The following is a 22,923-nucleotide window of genomic DNA, read 5'->3' on the forward strand; positions in this document are numbered from 1 at the left end:
AGGCTGTTGATGTCAGTGGATCGAATCATTTCTTAACGATTCTCAAAAAGAACCGGTTCTCGATACCAAACCCTACTTGTCAATATATAAAGGAAGTAATAACATTCTGCAAACGTTCTAGAAACATTTCTGATAACCATAATCTAATGTTTTACATCAAGTTTACCTCACTGATATCACGACATCTGCACATCAGAAGCAGCACCTTAGTGGTGTCAATGAAACATTTACTGATCTTTGGTCATCCATCCATCCATCCATCCATCCATTTTCTTCCGCTTTATCCGGAGTCGGGTCGCGGGGGCAGCAGCTCAAGCAAAGCCGCCCAGACCTCCCGATCCACACACACCTCCCCCAGCTCCTCCGGGGGAACCCCAAAGTGTTCCCAAGCCAGCCGAGAGATGTAGTCCCTCCAGCGTGTCCTGGGTCTTCCCCGGGGCCTCCTCCCAGTGGGACGTGCCCGGAACACCTTTCGACATGGAGGAGCAGCGGCTCGACTCCGAGCTCCTCCCGAGTGACCGAGCTCCTCACCCTATCTCTAAGGGAGTGTCCAGCCACCCTGCGGAGGAAACTTATCTCGGCCGCTTGTACTCGCGATCTCGTTCTTTCGGTCATGAGCCAAATCTCATGACCATAGGTGAGGATCGGACTGTAAATCGATTGTGAGCTTTGCCGCCCTACTCAGCTCTCTCTTCACCACGACGGTCCGATACAGCGACCGCATCACTGCAGATGCTGCACCGATCCGTCTATCGATCTCACGCTCCATCCGTCCCTCACTCGTGAACAAGACCCCGAGATACTTAAACTCCTCCACTTGAGGCAAGGACACTCCACCTACCTGAAGAGGGCAAAGCACCTTTTTCCGGTCGAGAACCATGGCCTCGGATTTGGAGGTGCTGATTTTCATCCCAGACGCTTCACACTCGGCTGAAAACCGCCCCAGTGCACGCTGAAGGTCCTGATTTGATGAAGCCAACAGAACCACATCATCCGCAAACAGCAGAGACGATTCTGTGGTTCCCAAACCAGACCTCCTCTACACCCTGGCTACGCCTAGAAATTCTGTCCATAAAAATAATGAACAGAACCGGTGACAAAGGGCAGCCCTGGTGGAGGCCAACGTGCACTGGAAACAGGTTTGACTTACTACCAGCAATGCGAACCAAGCTCCTGCTGCGGTCGTACAGGGACCGGATAGCCCTTAGCAAAGGACCCCGGACCCCATACTCCCGGAGCACTCCCCACAGGGTGCCCCGAGGGACACGGTCGAACGCCTTCTCCAGATCCACAAAACACATGTGGACTGGTTGGGCAAACTCCCATGAACCCTTGAGCACCCGATGGAGCGTGTAGAGCTGGTCCAGTGTGCCGCGACCAGGACGAAAACCACACTGCTCCTCTTGAATCCGAGGTTCGACCATCGGTCGAATTCTCCTCTCCAGTACTCTGGAATAGACCTTACTGGGGAGGCTGAGGAGTGTGATCCCCCTGTAGTTGGAACACACCCTCCAGTCCCCCTTCTTAAACAGAGGGACCACCACCCCGGTCTGCCAATCCAGAGGCACTGTCCCTGATCGCCACGCGATGTTGCAGAGGCGTGTCAGCCAAGACAGCCCCACACCATCCAGAGACTTAAGGTACTCAGGACAGATTTCATCCACCCCAGGAGCCTTGCCACCGAGGAGCTTTCTAACCACCTCGGTGACTTCAGCCTGGGTAATGGATGAGTCCGCCTCTGAGTCCCCAGTCTCTGCTTCCTCTTCGGAAGACGTGACGATGGGATTGAGGAGATCCTCGAAGTACTCCTTCCACCGCCCGACAACATCCCCAGTCAGGGTCAACAGCTCCCCACCCGCACCGTAAACAGTGCTGGAGAGCTGCTTCCGCCTCCTGAGGCGTTGGGCGGTTTACCAGAATCTCTTCGAGGCCGACCGATAGTCCTCCATAGCCTCCCCGAACTCCTCCCAGACCCGAGTTTTTGCCTCTGTGACCGCACGGGCTACAACACGCTTAGCCTGCCGGTACCTGTCAGCTGCCTCTGGGGTCCCACCTACCAACAAAGATAAGTAGGACTCCTTCTTCAGCTTGACGGCATCCCTTACTTCCGGTGTCCACCACCGGGTTCGGGGATTGCCGCCGCGACAGGCACCAGAGACCTTGCGACCACAGCTACGAGCAGCCGCATCGACAATGGAGGTGGAGATCATGGTCCACTCGGACTCCATGTCTCCAACCTCCCCCGGGATCTGGGAGAAGCTCTCCCGGAGGTGGGAGTTGAAGACCCTCACGATATGTTTGGGCCTGCCAGGTCTGACCGGCTTCCTACCCTCCCAGCGGATCCAACTCACTACCAGGTGGTGATCAGTCGACAGCTCTGCCCCTCTCTTCACTCGAGTGTCCGAGACACGTGGCCGACGGTCAGATGATACGACTACAAAGTCAATCATCGACCTCCGGCTCAGGGTGGCCTGGTGCCACATGCACTTATGGACACCCTTGTGCTCGAACATGGTGTTCGTGATGGACAAACTGTGACTAGCACAGAAGTCCAACAACTGAACACCACACGGGTTCAGATCGGGGAGGCCATGCTTCCCAATCACCCCCCTCCAGGTCTCACTGTCGCCGCCCACGTGGGCATTGAAATCCCCCAGGAGAACAATGGAGTCCCCAGTCGGAGCGCTATCTAGTACCCCTCCCAGGGACTCCAGGAAGGTCGGGTACTCTGCACTGCTGCTCTGCCCGTAGGCCGAGTAAACAGTGAGAGACCTGTCCCCGACCTGAAGGCGTAGGGACGCAACCCTCTTGTTCATCGGAGTGAACTCCAACACTTGGCGACTGAGCTGGGGAGCAATAAGCAATGCGACCCCAGCTCTCCGCCTCTCCCCGTGGGCGACGCCAGAAAAATGAAGCGTCCAGCCCCTCTCCAGGAGTTGGGTACCAGAGCCCAAGCTGTGCGTGGAGGTGAGCCCAACTATCTCTAGTCGGTATCTCTCAACCTCCCGCACAAGCTCAGGCTCCTTCCCCCCTTGAATTGATCTTTGGTCAGTTGATTGAAACTATGATCAATCTTCTTGTTACAAAGCTGCAGCTCTGTCCTTTTGGCTACCACTTCTTCTGTATGCATACATCAGTTTTCCTCAGTTCTCGGGACTGTCTTTCCATTTCAGAGCCAGTTCTTCCCATCATGACAAAAATCTCAAGCTCAAATTTGGCAGATTAAAATTTAGCAGGTTCACATGGCTTTTCTCACTTGATTGGATCAGAAGTAAAACATCTCTTTGTTCCCTGACAGTCAGCTTCAAGAATGAATTTTGTTGGGTTTAAAACTCATGATATCATCTGTGTAGTGGTCACTTCAAAGCCTTATAATGTATTGAATAAGAATTTTGAAAATTAATGTGTTCTTCACCAATAATGACATTCTATATTATGATATGCTAAAAGGTAAAAGTGCTTTTTATTAGTCAAAAAGCAACAACAAACTGTTGGCGTTCATGTGCAGTGACCCAAACATGAACACACTCACTGCTTTTGTGAAAGACAGTGAGAAATCAGAAGAAATGATCTCTTTCAGAACGGAGCATGCAGTGTACTTTTTGTGTCACTTACGTCTCTTGTGCGGGAGGCAGCAAATGGTAATATTGTTGTTTTACGGAGCAAGGATGGATCTCCCGGGTCAGATCCTGGCTTCGACATTTTACATCATGTTCTGGCTGCAAGAGAAACAAGGACACACATGCACACACATACGCGCGCGCAGGATCTCGCTCACGCACAGCGTGCAGGTTTATAGTCATGCTGACAACCTTGAAGTCGACTAGAATGCCGTTTTTATGGCTGAGTGTCCTCGCTGCTCCACGACACTGCGAGGCACTGGTTTCCATACTGAAAATGCCAACTCAATGACAGATGTCACACAACACAAACACTCGGTCCCACGCGCGCACATACATGGCACTTCATCTATTTTCAAGGCAGGGAGGGAACCCAAGGTTTGCTTTTAGAGAGCAGTGAGGCATTTTATAGGAGAGCACTTAGGCAAGGCCATTGTGCCAGACAAGCACACTGTTACCGGAGCTCCCTCATGCTTCTGTACACTCCAAAGGGTGACAATGGGAAGGGCAGATCCATTCTGCCAAGAAAAAGAGGGTGAGAGAAGAATGAGCCTGAGAAGTGGAGGGAGAGATGCAGTCCATCAGCCCCCCCCCCCCCCCCCTTCACTTTGCTTAATCCATCCGCTGCTCTGCTATCTGGGTGGGTTGGGGGGGGGATACGTCAAAAGCAGTGTTGGGATGTTTACTTTCAAAATGGGTAACGTTACAAATTACCTGCTTAAAAAAATGTAATCTGTAACATCAAAAGTATAATTATACTGTATTTAAACAAAATTTTGTCTTGTCAGTAACTTTGTTGCTTTTGCTGTTTGCTTTTTTGTTTGTTTGTTGTTTTTGAATGGATTTCCAGGCTATTATATGATTGCATGAGTGTCAATCCAGTAATGGTATAATGCTCTTTCTTCTCTCTCTGTCTCTCTTGCTCTCTCTATATATGTAGACACACACACACACACACACTTTCAGTACCAGTCAAAGGTTTGGACACACTTTCCCAGTGCAGCGAGACAAGACAAATTTCAAATTTCAAATTTATTAATTTATATAGCCCCAAATCGCGACAAGTCGCCTCAAGGCGCTTCACAGACAACATTTAAAAGCAGAATAAAATGAAGTAAAGATTAAAAACACAATAAAAGAATAAAAACATAAATTAAAAAAAGAATAAAAGAAGACAAACAGTTGTGTAAAATGCTATTGACAAAACAGGAAAAAAAAAATGTGTCTTCAGTTTAGATATAAAAGTCTCCACAGAGTCTGACTGAAGGATCTGCGCAGGCAGATCGTTCCATAGTGCCGGGGCACAGTGAGAAAAGGCTCTGTAACCTGCTGACTTTTTGTTCACCCTAGGGCCACACAATAGACCCGCACCCTGTGAACGCAGGGCCCGAGCCGGTACATAGGGCTTCACCAGGTCGGCCAGGTAGGAAGGTGCCAGTCCATGAACAGTTTTGTAAATCAATAGCAGCACTTTAAAATCTGATCTCAAAGAGACCAGAATCCAGTGAAGGGATGCCAAAACCGGTGTGATATGGTCAAACCTTCTGGTTCTGGTCAGAAGTCTGGCGGCAGCATTTTGAACCAGTTGAAGAACTACGTTCTTGGGATATTTTGGTGATGTCAGGGTGTGTATGAAGGGGAATATACTGAACACACAAGTAATGCAGTTACAAAGTCATTTCCTGTGTAGCTCTGCAACTGCACCACAACTCTGCCCTGAAACCAGCGTGAATCCCGTTCCCACTCCAGCGGAATTCCATCTCTAAACTGACAGTTGGTGCTTTAAATATATACAGATAACTCACCTTATTTGTTTAAGCCATCATATACATTAAATATGCTGGGGCGGATTCTTCCCCTCCCTTCCCAATATTCCGTGAGTCATCTGGACAAACCATTAAATATAAATTCAGTAATTCGTCAAGTTAGGAAGTGGCTTCAGAAAGGGGAGCAGTCGTAGTCTGGGGTGGGTCTGAGGATCACTTTCACTACTTTCAAACGTTGGATAGAAACAAAGTGGTTATTCAGCTTAGGCTGCCTTGAACTCTTTTACACCTCATGTGTTGCTTTTGTGAGTTACATCTCCTCTCCCGTGACCCCGCCGAGGAAAACAAAACCCCTTCTGCGCTAAAACTTGAAAGTTCATTGACACCATTCACATATCACCGAGTTGCCTGTTGAACAAAAGCTCCGGCTCCTTTTAATTTATCATTCTTTCATGCAATCTGTGTGTCACTGTCGTCACATTTGTTGTAGATAGGTGGCGGCGGCAGCGGTGGTGGTGGGTGGTGGTGGGTGGGATCATCGCAGACCTGGCTCACAATTCATATCGAGTCAGTTCGTCTTTAGTTTGTTTCCCCTTTTGTGCCATGAGAAACAGGCAGCATCATGGGGGGAACCTGAGGCTTATTGTGGGGCCGCCCATTGTTGGCCTGATGAAAGGCGCATTCAAGTCACTTTTCTTATCGAATTGTTTTGCATCCTGCTTTTTAACGCCGCATTCTCTCGCTGGCCTCGCATGAGACAACCGGCGGGAATGAAACTTCTTTTTGGCCATTCTTCCTAACCCAGATGAGCGATATTAAGGAGATGAATAGCATGTGTGTGTGTGTGTGTGTGTGTGTGTGTGTGTGTGTGTGTGTGTGTGTGTGTGTGTGTGTGTGTGTGTGTGTGTGTGTGTGTGTGTGTGTGTGTGTGTGTGTGTGTGTGTGTGTGTGTGTGTGTGTGTGTGGTTTTTCCAGGGGATGGGGGAAGCAGCGCTTTGGCCTTTGTACGGTACACAAGTATAAAGGCGCTTGGAGAGAGTGCAGAGGGTCCTGTGGTTTTCCTGATGGGCTGTGTGTGCTACGGCCCTCCTGGTGTGGCATTAAGTGAATGACAAAAGCCCGAGGTTCATGAATCAGTCCGAGCTTCCATAGCTGAGACGTCGTGGCCAACTCAGACAGTGTGACTGTCTGACACAGCGCTGCGTGCGGATACCTGTTGAAGGGGCAGAGATGTGCAATATTTGTTTATGTGTGTCCGTCTTTGCAATAGGAATGCCTTTCCTGTATGTAAATAGATCCCATATGAATACTTTTGCATGTCTGCAGTCTGCATTCGCACCTATTTGTGATAGTGCAGACTTTTCCTGCCTCCCAAATATTAGATAGACCCCAAGGATTTGCTGCCCCCTCACCCACCACACACCTCTATTCACCACCACATCCCACAAAAAAACACCAGAATCCATCATTTTTCTATTCAGTGTTCTCATAAACTTGCTTCATTTGCATGCCCTATTGTTTTTCAATCCCCCTTTTTTTTGTCATTTTCTTTCCTTTGCTCCCATTCCCATGGCGAACCAGAGGAATGTTTTTATCCCCCCAAATGGGTTTTGTTCACTAACTTTGATTTTTGTCCATCTAAAATGTTGAAAGCTCTATGAATTAGAGTTGAAAAACACCAAAGGTTTCCATTAAAGCACTTCAATTTCACTTTTTTTTTGACAAGAACCATGAAAATAGTCAGTAACTTTAAAATAATTTAACTTACAGCATAATTTAAATGCAACTTAAACTCCTTTTTTAGTACATTCATGAAATCACTAGTTTTCAATCATTAGTTTTCTTTTTCTTCTTAAAACAAGCTGTCCTTGTACTTCCAAATAAATCCAAATAAGATTTCTTCTGAAGAGAAAAAAAAAGTCCACCTTCATTCAAATGTAGTCTTCCAGTAAAAAAACATGTTATGGTATGTCTTCAGAGCAAAGGTTTTTTTTTTCTGATTTGCAGGGGTGGTGGCCAAGTGGTTAATGCGCTTGGTTTCAGTTCGGAAGGTTCTGGGTTCAAATCCCACCCCTGCCACATTTCTCCATGTAATGTGGAGTTGCATCAGGAAGGGCATCCGGCGTAAAACCTGTGCCAAATCAACATGCAGATCCACCTTGGATTTGCTGTGGCGACCCCGAGTGCAAACAAGGGAGCAGCCGAAGGGACTTACTTTATTCTGGTGGTTCCCAACTCCCTTTACTGAAGCAAAGCATCTTGGGACAGATTTGTCGACACACCACAACTTTGAGTGAAGAGAAAAAAAAATGTTGGGTGAAAAGCAGGACTCAGCTCACGACGTGGCTGGGGGGAGCCCCGTCGTCCTCCCCCTCTCCCGCCAGCAGAAGGCTCAGACCAGTGGGTCGCTTAGCAGGTGTAGGGATGGGTATTGATAAGGTTTTATCGATATCGATGCCATTATCGATTCTGCTTATCGATACAATTCCTTATCGATTCCCTTATCGATACCTCGTGTTTTTTGTACTAAAAGTAGGCTTTACAGGTTTTCTATGTATTTCCTTGAGTCTTAAAGTAAATAAATATGAAATTAGTCACTGTATCCTTGATCTCTGGACATAAATAAAAATAAACAAAACTGTGTTTCGCTTTGAAGTTATTAATTCAGACTGAATTCTATCGTTCTATCTCGACTTGTCAGAGAGCCGCGCAGCGTTTGGAGCTGTGTGAACAGAACGGAGCATGATTCTCGTTTCTTTCTCGCAACAAGACAGGAGTCCCAGTTAGTAACTTTAATCCGCACAAAAGTGAATCACAACTCATATTCAGGGATTAAAGTGGTGAAAAACAAAAAAAAGCTTAAACCCAAAATTATCCCCCAACACCACCTGCACCAAAATGTTTCAATTCTAGAAGCTCTGAAATGTAATCTGGTATTATTCCAGACAATAAACTGGAGTGAGTGCTGAATCCATTTAGGTGAGAAAAAAAAACAACTTTCCTTATTCAAATTAATTCCAGTAGTATTCTGCTCTTACTAGGATGCAGCAGTTTTCTAGTTTGGCAGATAGTTCTGGAGTAAATCACTGAAGAAATTAACAAACTGAAAATATGGTTTGACGGAAACAAACTGTCATTAAACTTAAATAAGACAGGGATGAAATGGAGGTGTGAGAGTCACTAGGTGTTCACAGGAAACACTTATTTCTGTATGTATTTATTTATTTATGTGTTTAGTTAGTTACTATTATATATTTTCTGTTGTGTTTCTATTCAGGTTCTTTTTGTCTCTTTCTCTAAAATTCTATATAATAATCATTAGATTATTAATATATAAGCAAAAATAAATTTAAGGAATATTACAATTTGAAAACAAATGCACCCGAACGTGATGACGGCTGCAATTGCTAAATGCTAACTTTTAACATTGAAAATGCCATAGACATGCTAATGCGTTAGCATCGCTCCCGTTTTTAAGTTATAAAATACATCTATCAACTGCTTCAGAAGACCATAACAGGTCGGTTTAACATAGAAAAGGTAAATAATACTCACAGACGTATGCTCTTTAGGGTTTTAGCGGGGAAAATTAAGCGAAAGAAAGAAATAAATGAAGCAATCGACCGAAACATTGCTTCAATCTGCGAACCATGGTTCGATTGGTTCAAGGTTCAAAACAAAGCCGTGCTGCAGAAAAGTTGATTAAGGACCAGCTGCAGGGTCTGTAATCAATGTAGAGAAATGATCATTTTCTGACACCCGCCAAAACAACGGCCACTCTGAAGGACCGATAACAGAATCGTTAAGCACAAAGCTTATTGATGTCGGTGGATCGAATCATTTCTTAACGATGCCCGAAAGGAACCGGTTCTCGATACCCATCCCTAAGCAGGTGGTTTCCCCCTATGATCACAAAATGGGGTCCGGTTGCTGAGAAGATCCATGGAAACAGCCCTGTGCCCGTCCAGAGGACAGACTATTTTGAGTCTCCATAGTCAGCTGTTAAAGACTTTTCCTCTTCCTCATTTAACTGTGGATTTTCACACGAACTTCGTACAGACTTTTTGAGCGCTGATTTCTGTTGGATTCTATGTGGAATATTTCCCAAAGTGACAGCGGTCCAACGCAAACTTAGGGTGAGTTCAGTATTAAATCAGCTCACACACAGCATATTTATGTTTCTTGTTCACATTGTTACTCTGCTATAGAATGAACGTCTGTTCATGTGCGCAGTAACAGTGCACACACAGACATGAATGTCTGTTCCTTTGTGTTTTTACGCCGCAGTTCTTTGTGTCATTTGACAGCAATCGTTGCTGTTTGATAAAGACATTTATTCATATTTATTTGCTTGAAGTGAGCATGACTGCTAATTGTTTTTTTATCTGGAGCCCGACATGAGGAAAAGCTCAAAATAGTAACGCCATGACGATCGCTCATTTAAAAACACTTTAAGTGCGACCTGACTCCGTGCTGAAAGCAATCAAGCCTTGTTAGGAAGTTTTTTAAAACAAAAAGGTAGTTTAATGGTGTGTTTCTCATATCAAGTGTAAAGAAAATTTGTGGTTGTGAATCGTGATTTTTTTCCCCCCCGTATATGGGTGATTCCTTAACTACGGGCACTATTGGCCTTGTAAATGTAATTTCCACCACACCATTGCCTTACAATATAAAGTGCCTTGGGGCAACTGTTTGTTGTGATTTGGTGCTATATACATGTGCTCTGATGTCACTGTCTATCTCCATAGAAACTACCCAAACAATCTTTCATACAAACTGTTTAAAGGGACATTAGTGTTGTGGTGGAAATTATGGCAATAGTGTGGGACAACTACATTTTGTTTAAAAAAAATCACAACAGTTGTATGACATTGAATACCCCAATTATGTTTTGATTATCTTACTGATATTTTATTCAGAGATATTTTAAAACATTAGAAAAAACGTTTCTTTACCATTCATTTTTATCATTGAAGATCAAAAGTCTGGGTGTGGGACAAGCACAAAACGGCAATATTTGCATATAATGATGCTGAAAAAAGGTGAAAAAGTCATCATAGACTACTAGAACAAATTTCTTAACACGCTTTCATTGTAAAGATAACTATAAAAGTGTGAAATTTCCCCTTTTTTCTGTTTTTCATACAATACGATCAAAGGACATAATAAGTGCCCATAGTCTAAGAATCACCCATATAAGTCGCAGGACCTGTCGGAAAATACAGTATACGAGGTCTGTCAGTAAAGTAACGATCCTTTTTATTTTTTTCAAAAACTATATGGATTTCATTCATATGTTTTTACGTCAGACATGCTTGAACCCTCGTGCGCCTGCGTGAGTTTTTCCACGCCTGTCGGTGACATCATTCGCCTGTGAGCACGCCTTGGGAAGGAGTGGTCCCGCCCCCTCATCGGATTTTCATTGTCTGGAAATGGCGGAATGAAAAAGACTTTTTTTCCATCAGAATTTTTTCAGAAGCTGCTAGAGACTGGCACCTGGAAACCATTCAAAAAATTTATCTGGCTTTCGGTGAAAATTTTACGGGCTTCACAGAGAATAAGGTCTGTTATTACAGCGTTAAGGACCCCTTTAAGGACGCTCGGCGTGCCACGCTCCGAGCTGCGACGATGCGGCACAAGCTGCCGGACCATTTCTAAACGGATGGCTCTGTGGATACAAGACCATCATGTGCTCTTTCTCTGGTTATCACAAGAGCTGGACATCAGCCATTTTCCAGCAGATTTCACTTTTAACAAGAGATTTTGTCATGGAAAGCCGCACGGAGGCTTCGCGCGTAAAGACCGATTCGCTTTGGAAGCGAGACAAAGGAACACCTCCGTTTCGGCGTGTCAGAGGACAAGTTTGGACATGTCCAGCTCTCCACAATTTCACTGATACTTACTGGACTGGTAAGCATTGAAAGCCGAGACAGACATGTCCAAACTTGTCCTCTGACACGCGCTTGTGCCGCGTCGTCGCAGCTCGGAGCGCGGCATGCCGAGCGTCCTTAAAGGGGTCCTTAACACTGTAGTAACAGACCTTATTCTCTGTGAAGCCCATAAAATTTTCACCGAAAGCCAGATAAATTTTTCGAATGGTTTCGAGGTGCCAGTCTCTAACAGTTTCTGAAAACATTCTGATGGAAAAAAAGTGCTTTTCATTCCGCCATTTCCAGACAATGAAAATCCGACGAGGAGGCGGGACCACTCCTTCCCAAGGCGTGCTCACAGGCGAATGACGTCACCGACAGGCGTGGAAAAACTCACGAATGCGCACGAGGGTTCAAGCATGTCTGACGTAAAAACATATGAATGAAATCCATATAGTTTTTGAAAAAAATAAAAGGACCGTTACTTTATTGACAGACCTCGTATATATAAAAATTTGAGAAATCTGTATAAAGGCAAATCTGAAACATACCAGGTAATGAAATTATTAGATTATTACCAATACTGCCAGAGGTGTATATTCTTGAGATCTTCTTTGTTTCTTTACAACTACGTTTGAATTTACACTACAAGTCAAAGGTTTGGACACAATTTCCCGTTCAAGTGTACATGGCAGGCATATTGGGCCTGCGGATGGGAAGAAGTGATTCGATTTTTGGTTGCGATCAGTTAATCCTAATCTATCAAGAAAAGATGAACCAGATGGTTTTACATGTGTCTTGGCATTTCTTATTATGATGTTTGTTTGATGCACGTTTTTGCATATGTGATATGTGGCATGCATATATATATATATATATATATATATATATATATATATATATATATATATATATATATATATATATATATATATATATATATATATATATATATATATACGAGGGCTGTCAATAAAGTAAGAGTCCTTTTTATTTTTTCAAAAACTATATGGATTTCATTCATATGTTTTTACGTCAGACATGCTTGAACCCTCGTGCGCATGCGTGAGTTTTTCCACGCCTGTCGGTTGTTATGTGTCGGACGCAGCTCGGAGAACCGACCAGCGTTTGAAGGACCCAGTATGAAATAAGCAGAGCACGGTACAAAGGCTAACTGAATTTAATACATAACAGTGATAATACAAAAAGGTGCGGTCTGGCGTGGTGCGCTCCCAGCAGCGCTAACGGTCCGGAGCCAGAAGCTGTTTCGGACCCAAGGACCCCGCCGACACCCCCCAGGTGGCCGCAACAACCGAGTCTGTGAAAGAAGGAACCATTATGTGAGTCCACACTCTACACACAGAACACTTAAAGGTGTACAAACAGCAAACACTTCCTGGCTTGATTGCTGATCAGCTTCCAACCTGCAGGCATGGAACATCCAGTTCACAAAACTCCACCGCAGTGGAAGCTGATACATGACTAACAAACAGCTCAATACAATAAGGTGTGAGGGACACCACATTTACTGACTGTATAACTGTTAGTCACAAAATCTAACGTACCTCAGGAAGTGTGCTGACGAGCGTGAGACCTCACCCCCTCCTCTTTCACAGACTGTGCATCAAACCTGGACGTTTCTCAGCATCCGCTGCTGATGAGATGGCTCCCGAGACGACGATCTCACCCGTCTGGTCACAAGGTCGAGTCTCTGGCAAATACACACTGTGCACTCCAGTCTTAAATGCCAACATGCTCCAATCCATCCAGATGCACCTCAGCTGTGAGTCCTGACGAGTCGCAGGTGATCAGGGTGAGGTCCTGACAGCCTCAGCAACACAGCCACTCAGTCCCAAATGCACACCACCTGGGAGGAAAACAAACAGACAAACAAACCGGCAGCCAGGCCCCCCCCAGCCATATAACAGTCGGTGGCGTCATTCGCCTGTGAGCACTCCTTGTGGGAGGAGTCGTCCAGCCCCTCGTCGGAATTCCTTTGTCTGAGAAGTTGCTGAGAGACTGGCGCGTTGTTTGATCAAAATTTTTTCTAAACCTGTGAGACACATCGAAGTGGACACGGTTCGAAAAATTAAGCTGGTTTTCAGTGAAAATTTTAACGGCTGATGAGAGATTTTGAGGTGATTCTGTCGCTTTAAGGACTTCCCACGATGCGAGACGTCGCTCAGCGCTCTCAACCACCGTCGTCAGCCTGTTCAAGCTGAAAACCTCCACATTTCAGGCTCTATTGATCCAGGACGTCGTGAGAGAACAGAGAAGTTTCAGAAGAAGTCGGTTTCAGCATTTTATCCGGATATTCCACTGTTAAAGGAGATTTTTTTAATGAAAGACGTGCGGACGGATCCGCGCATCGGGACGCAGCCGACGCGGTGCGGCGGCACAGGAAAAACACCTCCGTGTTGATAACCATTTGTAAAATCCAGGCGGCTTTTGATGGCTTTCAGTGGAGTGAGTATATGAGAAATTGTTTAACAGGCAGGACATGTTCCAACTTGTCCTTAAGGCTTTCAACAGAGGTGTTTTTCCTGTGGTGGAGCGTTGCGGCGGCTGCGTCCCGACGCGCGGACCCGTCCGCACGTCTTTCATTAAAAAAATCTCCTTTAACAGTGGAATATCCGGATAAAATGCTGAAACCGACTTCTTCTGAAACTTCTCTGTTCTCTCACGAGGTCCTGGATCAATAGAGCCTGAAATGTGGAGGTTTTCAGCTTGAACAGGCTGACGACGGCGGCTGAGAGCGCTGAGCGACGTCTCGCACTGTGGGAAGTCCTTAAAGCGACAGTATCACCTCAAAATCTCTCATCAGGCGTGGGAAAACTCACGCATGCGCACGAGGGTTCAAGCATGTCTGATGTAAAAACATATGAATGAAATCCATATAGTTTTTGAAAAAAATAAAAAGGACCGTTACTTTATTGACAGCCCTCGTATATATATATAGTGGTCTCTTGTTTATCGCAGGAGTTACGTTCTAAAAATAGCCTGCAATAGGCAAAATCCGCGAAGTAGTCAGGGTTATTTTTACAATAAATGTTTTAAGGCTGTAAAACCCCTCACTACACACTTTATACACTTTTCTCAAACAGGCATGAACATTTTCTCACTTTTCTCTCGTGTTTAAACACTCTTAAAGTTCAAATCTTAGTAGAAAAATAGGACCAACCTGTTTTCAGGCCCAAACATTTGTTTGAGAAATAAAAATAGAACGTTTTCTAATAAATAATTATGATGGCTTTTAGAACTAACAAATTTATTTTTAACGATCAACCTACGAGGTTGGACACATAAGAAATTATTAATAGTGACTGACCAGTATTTCACAGTTCCTCTGATCGTGCCTCTTCGTCCTGGCGCTGCTCCGCTTTCGCGTCTTTTTCCACTGAGTGGCACCTCGGTGCAAGTGTCTTTTTCCGAGTGAAGAACACAGTTATGGGTAGTTGTTGGCGCTCTTTTTTTCTTCTGGGCGATAAGATTCTTATAAACAGACATGCAGAACACAATGCACGTACTCTCCCTTCGTGGTGCCGCGACCGGCCTGCTTGATGAGGACGCAGAACGCAATACGCTGTAAAAAAAAAAAAAAAACATGCAAAATTGGACTAAAAAAATCCGCGAAACTGCAAGGCCGTATAGTATATATATATATATATATATATATATATATATATATATATATATATATATATATATATATATATATATATATATATATATATACAGTATAGTATATATTAACATTCCTATAGCCAGTTATCTTCACACTTTAATTGTACCTTAATGGCAAAATATAATCTTCCTGTAGTGTATGAATGTGCTGCAGACATGAGCTTCATGCATACTGGTTGTCTGAGCATTACAGTACGTCACATATATTAATATGTGTATTAAGCATTTGCGAAAGTCTAAACCTCAGTTTCCTTTGCAAACTGTAAACTGTGTAAGCTTTACTCTTCCATTATATGTCTGAAAGTCGATCCATGTCACCCAACATCCAGGATTTAAAACCTGACACTCTAACATGGGATAATCACGTTTTCCAACCATTATAGAGGCCCAGCTGGCTACTGGTCCAAAACTGGGTGTTGCTTGACCTGAAAATTTCGTAAAGTATGTCGTAAATAGTTAACTAAGAGGTGCCATGACAGTTCTGCTCATCCATCGATGCAGGTAGTAATATTATAATAAAATAATTTTTATGTAACAGCAGCACAGTGAAAGTCAGCAGCATTGTTTGCAGTCGTTTAGAAATTAAGCTTAAAGCATTGAGATGAACGCAGAACACTTCTACAGTACGGACAATGCTGCAGGAAGAAGAGAAGCTCCTCTGTAACTCTCCCCTATGTGCAGAACGTTAAACCGCTTTAGCACCGCATAAGATTTATATTCATGGCCGTAGCCAGAGGGGGCCCTTGTGAGAGTAAATTTCAAACATCTTTAATATTATCAACGTTCTGTGTAATTATGTCTGAGTTCCTTAAAATACCAATGAAGTAACACATTTCTAGGTTTTTGAAAAGCCTAGGCTTGCAACTTACAATGCAGTGAGTGAGTAGATAGATTATCACTTTGACTTTCACAATGTGCGTATCTCCATTCCTCTTTTTTCCTTTTCTTTTTCTGTAGAGTTTATTAGCAGTTAGCAGCCATTAACATTTGCATTACTGCTGTGAGTTGGACAGACGTGGTTACGACAACCTTCTCTTCCATCTTACTACACATTTAACTGCCATTACTGACGTCTCGTGGTCAGAAATAAAACACCATACTCACAACATCCCTTTGCTTTGAGGTTAATACTGTGTGAACTCAACCAAAGTCTAGAAATCGCCCACGGTCACCCACTCAGATTTGGCGTTAAAAATGGTGTTAGTCCCTCTACATCAGGGGTGGGCAACGAGGGCCGAGACACTGCAGGTTTTCCTTGCAACCAATCACCTCAGCAGGTGGGTTGCTGATGAGCTTCTCCCTTGAACATAACCACCTGGTTGTCAATGAAACACCTGCTGAAACACCTGAACATTAATGAAATCACCTGCTGAGGTGATTGGTAGCAAGGAAAACCTGCAGTGCTTCGGCCCTTCATGGCACATGATTGCCCACCCCTGCTCTACATGTATAATGAACATGTGCAAACTTTTAGGTGTAAAATCTTAAGGTTTCTGAACTATGGGCCTTTAAAAAAAGAGTTGTTTTACCTATTTGTGACTCTTGTGAATAGCATATGTTCCTGAGTAGGCACTTTTGGATTCCAATATCTCTGAAACAAGCAAAGATATATGGCTAACCTTTACTTTCCAGACTTTCGTTTTCTCAGTTACTGGTTTCCAAAGTGGTGTTTTTATGCACAAAAAATAGAAAAATCAATTTTCAGGGGGCCAGTATCAGCCTACAATCATTTACAACAGGCTACAGATGATGGATTCCTTCAAATTGAAGACAGGACTGTCTGCAGGAGTGAATCTGACTCTGCAAAGATCATAACGTAGAACTTATGTGACTCTAAAAATGGTTCCTGCTTTAAAAACATACTTTTTGACCCATTTTTGGCTGGCAATTTCACCATGTGTGTAACTACCAATGGTCAAAGTTGTTCTACATAATTGTACATATCTTCCAAGCATTTGCTCAAAAAATCAGCTTGTTTTCTCACCTCCTCCATATTGAATGATGTTTTTAAAACGTTGACATTTTTCATCCTGGATTGGCAGCTGATCAATATTAAATGACTTAAATTGTGATCGGGGGGAAAAAAAAAAACTTGATAGAGATGTCCCGAGTATTTAGTAATGTATTAAATCATTTGATATATCATTGAATGTTTTGACAAATTGTAACAGATAAGTAAATAAATGTAAACACGGGGCGTTGGTGTTTTTTGGACTTAACCACTGGACCAAAAGGCCATCCTGGGGGAAAGGTCAGCTCCAGCAAATGGACACGTGCCAACAACCAGTGGAAGAATCATGAGCCACAGGCCGCACCTACTGAACACATATGTAGGTGGTGCGCGTGCTGCTGTGGGCTCATAGCGCTCCAGTCATTCCTAATGAATCAGTCAGCTAGCTGGCTAATCAGTCAGTCAGTATCCCAGCCAGACACAGAGCCTGATTCTTTTAACTTGGTCAGACCTCAAGCCCCACAGCCAGCGAGCCAGTGTGTTGGCCTTTGAAGACCACAGGGTCTATATTAATTAACCCCTGGCTGCTTGGTCAGAGGGCGGGTCTTGCAGATGAAGTGCTGGTGTCTGTGTTGTCAGCCTCAGAGGTTACGACCCTTCATCCACAGGCCGGCCCAGACTTATTTGAGCCAGATGCTGGGAGACAAGCATCTCCAGCATCGCCTCCCCCTCCTCCGCACCCACCACATTCTTTTCATTAGCTCCTCCTTGGCGAGCAGACTGGTCGTCATCATCCACTCACGTCAGACACTCTATCCGGGTAGATCGCTGTGCTCGTCTGTCATTGTGCGCCCCTATCTTCCTCCGTCTGATCCCTCTATCCATCCTTTCACCTCTCCCCTCCCTCCTCGCTTGGCCTGCTGCCCCTTTCCGCTGCGCTCAGGGGAACGAGTGCTGCTGCTGCCTGGCAGCGTGCCCGCTCTCATCCCTTCACTTCCTCTCTGCCCTCTCTTGTTCTTCTCCTTTCTCACTCCCTCACTTTCCATCCTGTACCCGTTTGTCCAGGATGGAAATGCCACTTTTGCTCCATCCTTCTCCCCTTGGCTCTCTTTGTCCCCGTCACTCTCTCCACCTGCTTCTGTTCACCCCCTCTCGTTGCCTCCATTCATACTTCCTTCGCTCCCTCGCTCCCCGCGTCTCTTCCAGGAGCAGTGAACAGGTGTTGTCTCCTTTTGATTTGGGTGCGTTCGGATTAATGCTGTCAGCTCAGCTGTTAAAACAACTGCCACCGCCAGATGCCAGTCAGTTCGGGGCTGGAGCTGTCACCTACACACACACACACACACACACACACACACACACACTGAAGGTGCTTGTAATGCCGACAACACAAATCAACTGCCGCACAGCAGTCTTGCCAGGTGTGGATCTGTGTTGCCTTTCCAAAACATCACAGTCAGTGGGTGTAAGAGGGCCGACGTTACAACACCACCGTGAACCCGCGTTCAAGTCATCCTAAGGGTCAACAATAACCACAGATTGTTTAGTTTGAGCATTTAATGACCAAAAGCTTAATTAAGAAATGTCTCTGGTGGGATTGAAGCTGCATTGTCACGTGTGTCTTTGTCTTCCTTTGAGATAGAAATAAAAGATGAGGAGACAAGGGAGTTAAGAGCTTTTATCACAGTCTGTTTGAAACAAACACAACAAACCCCCTGATATCTCATGAGTAGCGAGCCTGTGATCATCTGTCTTCTGTCTGTCTTTACACATTTAAACATAACATTTTTAGAAATGTCCTTTATTCTGCTTGTGAGGATGGATTCATCTCATAACTACAATTTGTAACATTTACAGTGGCACTAGAGTAAAATTTAAAATTTGAGGCTTTTACATATGTGCTGTATTTTCTGGGGTATAAGTTGTGTTTTTTTTTTTTTCTTTTTTAACTAGTTTGGGAGCTCCTGTGACTTATACTCTGGTACGACTTCTATACCAAAAATCACGTTCCCAGGAATCATAACACTAAACAAAATGAACTCAATAATTACAATTACTGCAAGGCACAAAAATCCCATATTAAAAAGTCAATAATTCAGAAAAATGTGCCAGTGTGACTTATATATGGGTTTTTCCTCTTCCAGAGGCAATTTTTAACTCCAGAAAATACAGCATATAAAATCAGGCTTCTTGATATAAAAAGTTGAAAGTTTTTGGAATGAAAACAACAGCATCATAATTTAGACTTTTGACCAAAATGTCCTTGGCTTTTGCAAACACATTAATGGAATTTCTGGGGTTCTTGCGAACAGCAAATCTGGTGCATGGGTGAAGGTTTTCCATTTTGAAACAGATTTTGAAAAAATTTTTCATTGTTGATTGTGTGAAATGTGTAAATCCAGAAACGTGTCGGGATGGGGGTAGGGTTGGAAACCCTCTCCCTTTTTTCTGTGGCCGCTCTGAGCACTTTTAAGTTAAAATCCCTAAACTTTTGAGAACGACTTTGTGATGTCACTGCAGGGCCTTTTCAAGCAAATAGACAGAGGAAACCATTGTCGCTTCGCAAAAGGAGATTTTTATTTTACAGTTTCTGTCAGCTGATTTTCCCACATAAAATCTATTGCAATAGAAACAAAAAACTCACCTGTGATACCAGATTGGACTCACGCTCAGAAGTATTTTCCGCCAGAAAAAAATGCTATATGGATACGCGGCCTTATTCGGCAGAAATAATCACATGGAAATTTTCAACCAATCAGCAAGCGCCTATTATTGCACTTTGGTTCTTGATCATGGCAGCTGTGTTGGATGGATGAGGCAAATTAAGATTAAATTTATAATCTTGTACCACTGAGAGTGACTGTGTTGGTCATGCAGCACAATGTGTATATAGAGAAAATGAATTCATTGCAATATTTCATTGCTGGCGAAGTCTGTGTTTCCTGGAAGGAGGTAACATTTCTTTAATTGTGGTTTATGGTCTTCATCTTTATTTTATGTTAATACTTCTGTCTTCCATAAAAGAATACAGATTTGAACTGCCAGAAAGGACTTTTTAATACCATATTAAAAAGTTAGTAATTACATTTCACAGTTTACCAGAAAACTCCATATTTAGGGTCATTTTTGGAATAAGTCCCAATCTCTTCCCCTGGCCACCTACCGAACCCGCCCCCTTATAAACCTCTTATTCCAACAGAGAATCCCATCTCCTATTGTAATCCCCCCCCACAAAAAAATGTTCTCTTTATTAGAAAACAGTTTGGTTTCCGCAGTTACTTCATAATGTTAGTCAGCTTGTTAATGTCCACCTGGCCCATAACTGTGTTTACTGTGTTTCCCCAGGCAGCATGTTATTCCTCCGTCCATCCCTCCTTACGCCGCCTGCTCACTTGTTCCTTTCTTTTTGCCAAACCGTCCATCCTGCCCCGTCTGAAGAGCGAAAGGAGAAACACAGGTGACGCAGAGAGGAAAATACAGACACACCTGTCAGGTGTTTCCTTCTGGACAACACTTATTCCTCTTAATTAACGGCACAAACTGCGTTCGGCGGTGCTATTTAAAGCTTCGTGCACATGTTAGATGGCGCCTAACGGGTGTCACAGCGTGTCTGTCTTTGTTCAGAACACACTCGAAGTACGGATGGGAAACATTCAACTGTCCGCGGTTTCCTCGTAGCACATTTTCCATCTTTCTTTGTCTCTTTCTCACTTTCTCAGCTCAAACTCATGTACTCATGTTTGTTTGCTTCACACCAGCCGAGCTTGTGATGCTGCTCGAAGTAGACATCCAACACCGAGATACCGGACACTTGTGTATTAGCTCACGGCGCTTTGTCTGACAGACACCGCATCCCACTGGATGCATGACCTCTTCACTTTCTAACAGGGATCCCTCTGTGTCTAGTCCTGTCTGCCCCCCAGTACCGACTCACTATGACCGAACGGCGAATGCAGGCCAGCACACGAATGTTTGACCCTTTTTGCTACATTTAATTAAGCTAATAAGGTTATGGCCAAGGTTATCGTCGCTCTCTGTGTCCAGCTGCCAGATTCCACTCGGCCAAACATTGTTTTGACAATTAGCGAGCTCAAAGAGTCACGGCTGTTTTGTTAGGGACTGGAATCTTCTGGGGAAAAAGGCAACAGATGTTATAAAAGATGGAGCTGACAGAAATCAGTCAGTAAAAATAGTTAACCATTCATCAAAAAAAATTTTGTGAGATACTGGAGTCTACTGTTGGGTCCATGAATATTTAGACAGCGATGCAATTTTTTGTTTTTTGTATCTGTGCACCAACATAATGGATTTGAAATGAAACCATCAAGGTGTTCTTGTACCGGAGATTGTTAGGTTTAAATCAAAGGATCTAACAAAAATACTACATTAGCCATTTAGGAATTGCAGCCATTTTTATGCATTGTCCCTCCATTTTCATTAAAATGGACAAGCTAAGTATACAACCATACCTCACTGCATTTCGTGGTACTCTGAATTGGAGTAGAAAGGAGCCAGCTGAGGTGGTTCGGGCACCAGGTGAGGATGCCACCTGGTCATCTCCCTAGGGAGGTCTTCCAGGTGCAGCCAAATTGGAGTAAGCCCCGGGGAAGACACAGATCATGCTGGAGAGATTATATTTCCCAACTGGTTTGGGAATGCCTTGAGATCCTCCGGGAAGAGTTACAGGACTTGGCCAAGGATAACGAAGTGTGGGGTGAGCTGCTTGCTCCGTTTGTCACTACAATCCGGACGAGGATAAGCCGGTGGTAATGAATGAATGAATTCCATGATGCCATCATTAAAAGTGATTTAATCTATTAGTACGTGATACCATCATGAAATGTTGTCCATTTTTTGTATCACAAGCTAATTTTGTAACAGTATCATGAAATAAGAGATTGTGAATGGGAGAGTTTTGCGTACCTGCCGTGTGGCGTTTGAGTTATGGTTATGGTTATGGTTAGGTTTAGACAACCCCTTCATGAAAATGTAGTACATTTTGTGACGATATTACGACCTAATAACGTGACACTGGGCTGAAGTATAAGAGTTGCTGTTAATACAAATCAGAACTTTTGTAGACTTTTTTTTAGACAGTTAGTATCCTTGAGCATTTCCAAATCATGGATTGTATTTAACTATATGATAAATATGTCAAAAGTGGGGAATCCTCACAAGTTGAGTGACCATTCAAAAAGCGGACTAGCGAGGGAAGCCACCAAGATACTTGTCTAAAGAAAACTGGAAAATTGATACATAAGACAATCCCTTCCAGTTTGTTATGTCATCATCCTATAACTCACCAAATTAAAAGCGTGTATAATAGGGGTGGTCAATATGACCTAAAATTATTATTATTATTTATTTTTTTTTTTTTACTTTATGGATGATGACAATATTATATCATCATATTATTGGCTTTGACCCCTTTAATAACTATTTTATCTGAGCCAGGGTTAAACCTTTCAAACCTCCTCCCTCAAAGTTAAAAATGAAATGGAAAAACTTCTTGCATCAAAGCTTTTTATATAGTTTTATATGTTCCAAAGGTCAGTGGATGCATGTTTAATTACAGTCATCATCAAAAGCTTAAACGTGCATGCAGACAGTGCAAACGCCTGCTGGTTCACACAACAGAATCACATTTTAACCATTTCCATGACTTATGTCTACATGTGACATCATTTTATAGCTAGTTACGACTCTACGAAAAATACTTAACTGACCAGAAAAGGAAAAAAAAATGTTTAATGGATGCACAGACCAACTTCGTCTCCAGCTGAAATGATTATTGCTTTCCAAATTAATTGATATTTGGTGTTACTGTTTATTTCATCTGCATTATTTTCCATTGTTGTCATTGTGGCGCACTGTCACACTGGTGATGACTATGACATTGTTGTCCCGCCCACCCTGAGTGTATAATGAGGGCTAACTGATTAAACATTGGTTAACTTTTACACACCAGATCAATACAAAATGCAACTTTGTTTTGCTTATGTAATATACCATATACCTGTCTGGGTTTGTTG

The 22,923-nt window shown here is 43.6% G+C and overlaps 1 protein-coding gene and 1 long non-coding RNA gene across 7 annotated transcripts in view; one reads left to right on the forward strand and one right to left on the reverse strand.

Moving 5' to 3' along the window:
* The window catches only part of sox5 (SRY-box transcription factor 5), a 396,290-nt gene that overhangs the window by 269,796 nt on the left and 103,571 nt on the right, over window positions 1–22,923 (forward strand). The window lies entirely within an intron of this gene.
* On the reverse strand, window positions 4,561–9,791 carry LOC117504249. Its single transcript, XR_004558748.1, has 3 exons — window positions 9,633–9,791; window positions 9,097–9,099; window positions 4,561–4,579 (listed from the first exon to the last, which is right to left on the reverse strand). It is a non-coding gene; the product is annotated as an uncharacterized LOC117504249 (long non-coding RNA).

This window comes from Thalassophryne amazonica, chromosome 22 (genome assembly GCF_902500255.1).
Source record: "Thalassophryne amazonica chromosome 22, fThaAma1.1, whole genome shotgun sequence".
Classification (NCBI taxonomy): Eukaryota; Metazoa; Chordata; class Actinopteri; order Batrachoidiformes; family Batrachoididae; genus Thalassophryne; species Thalassophryne amazonica.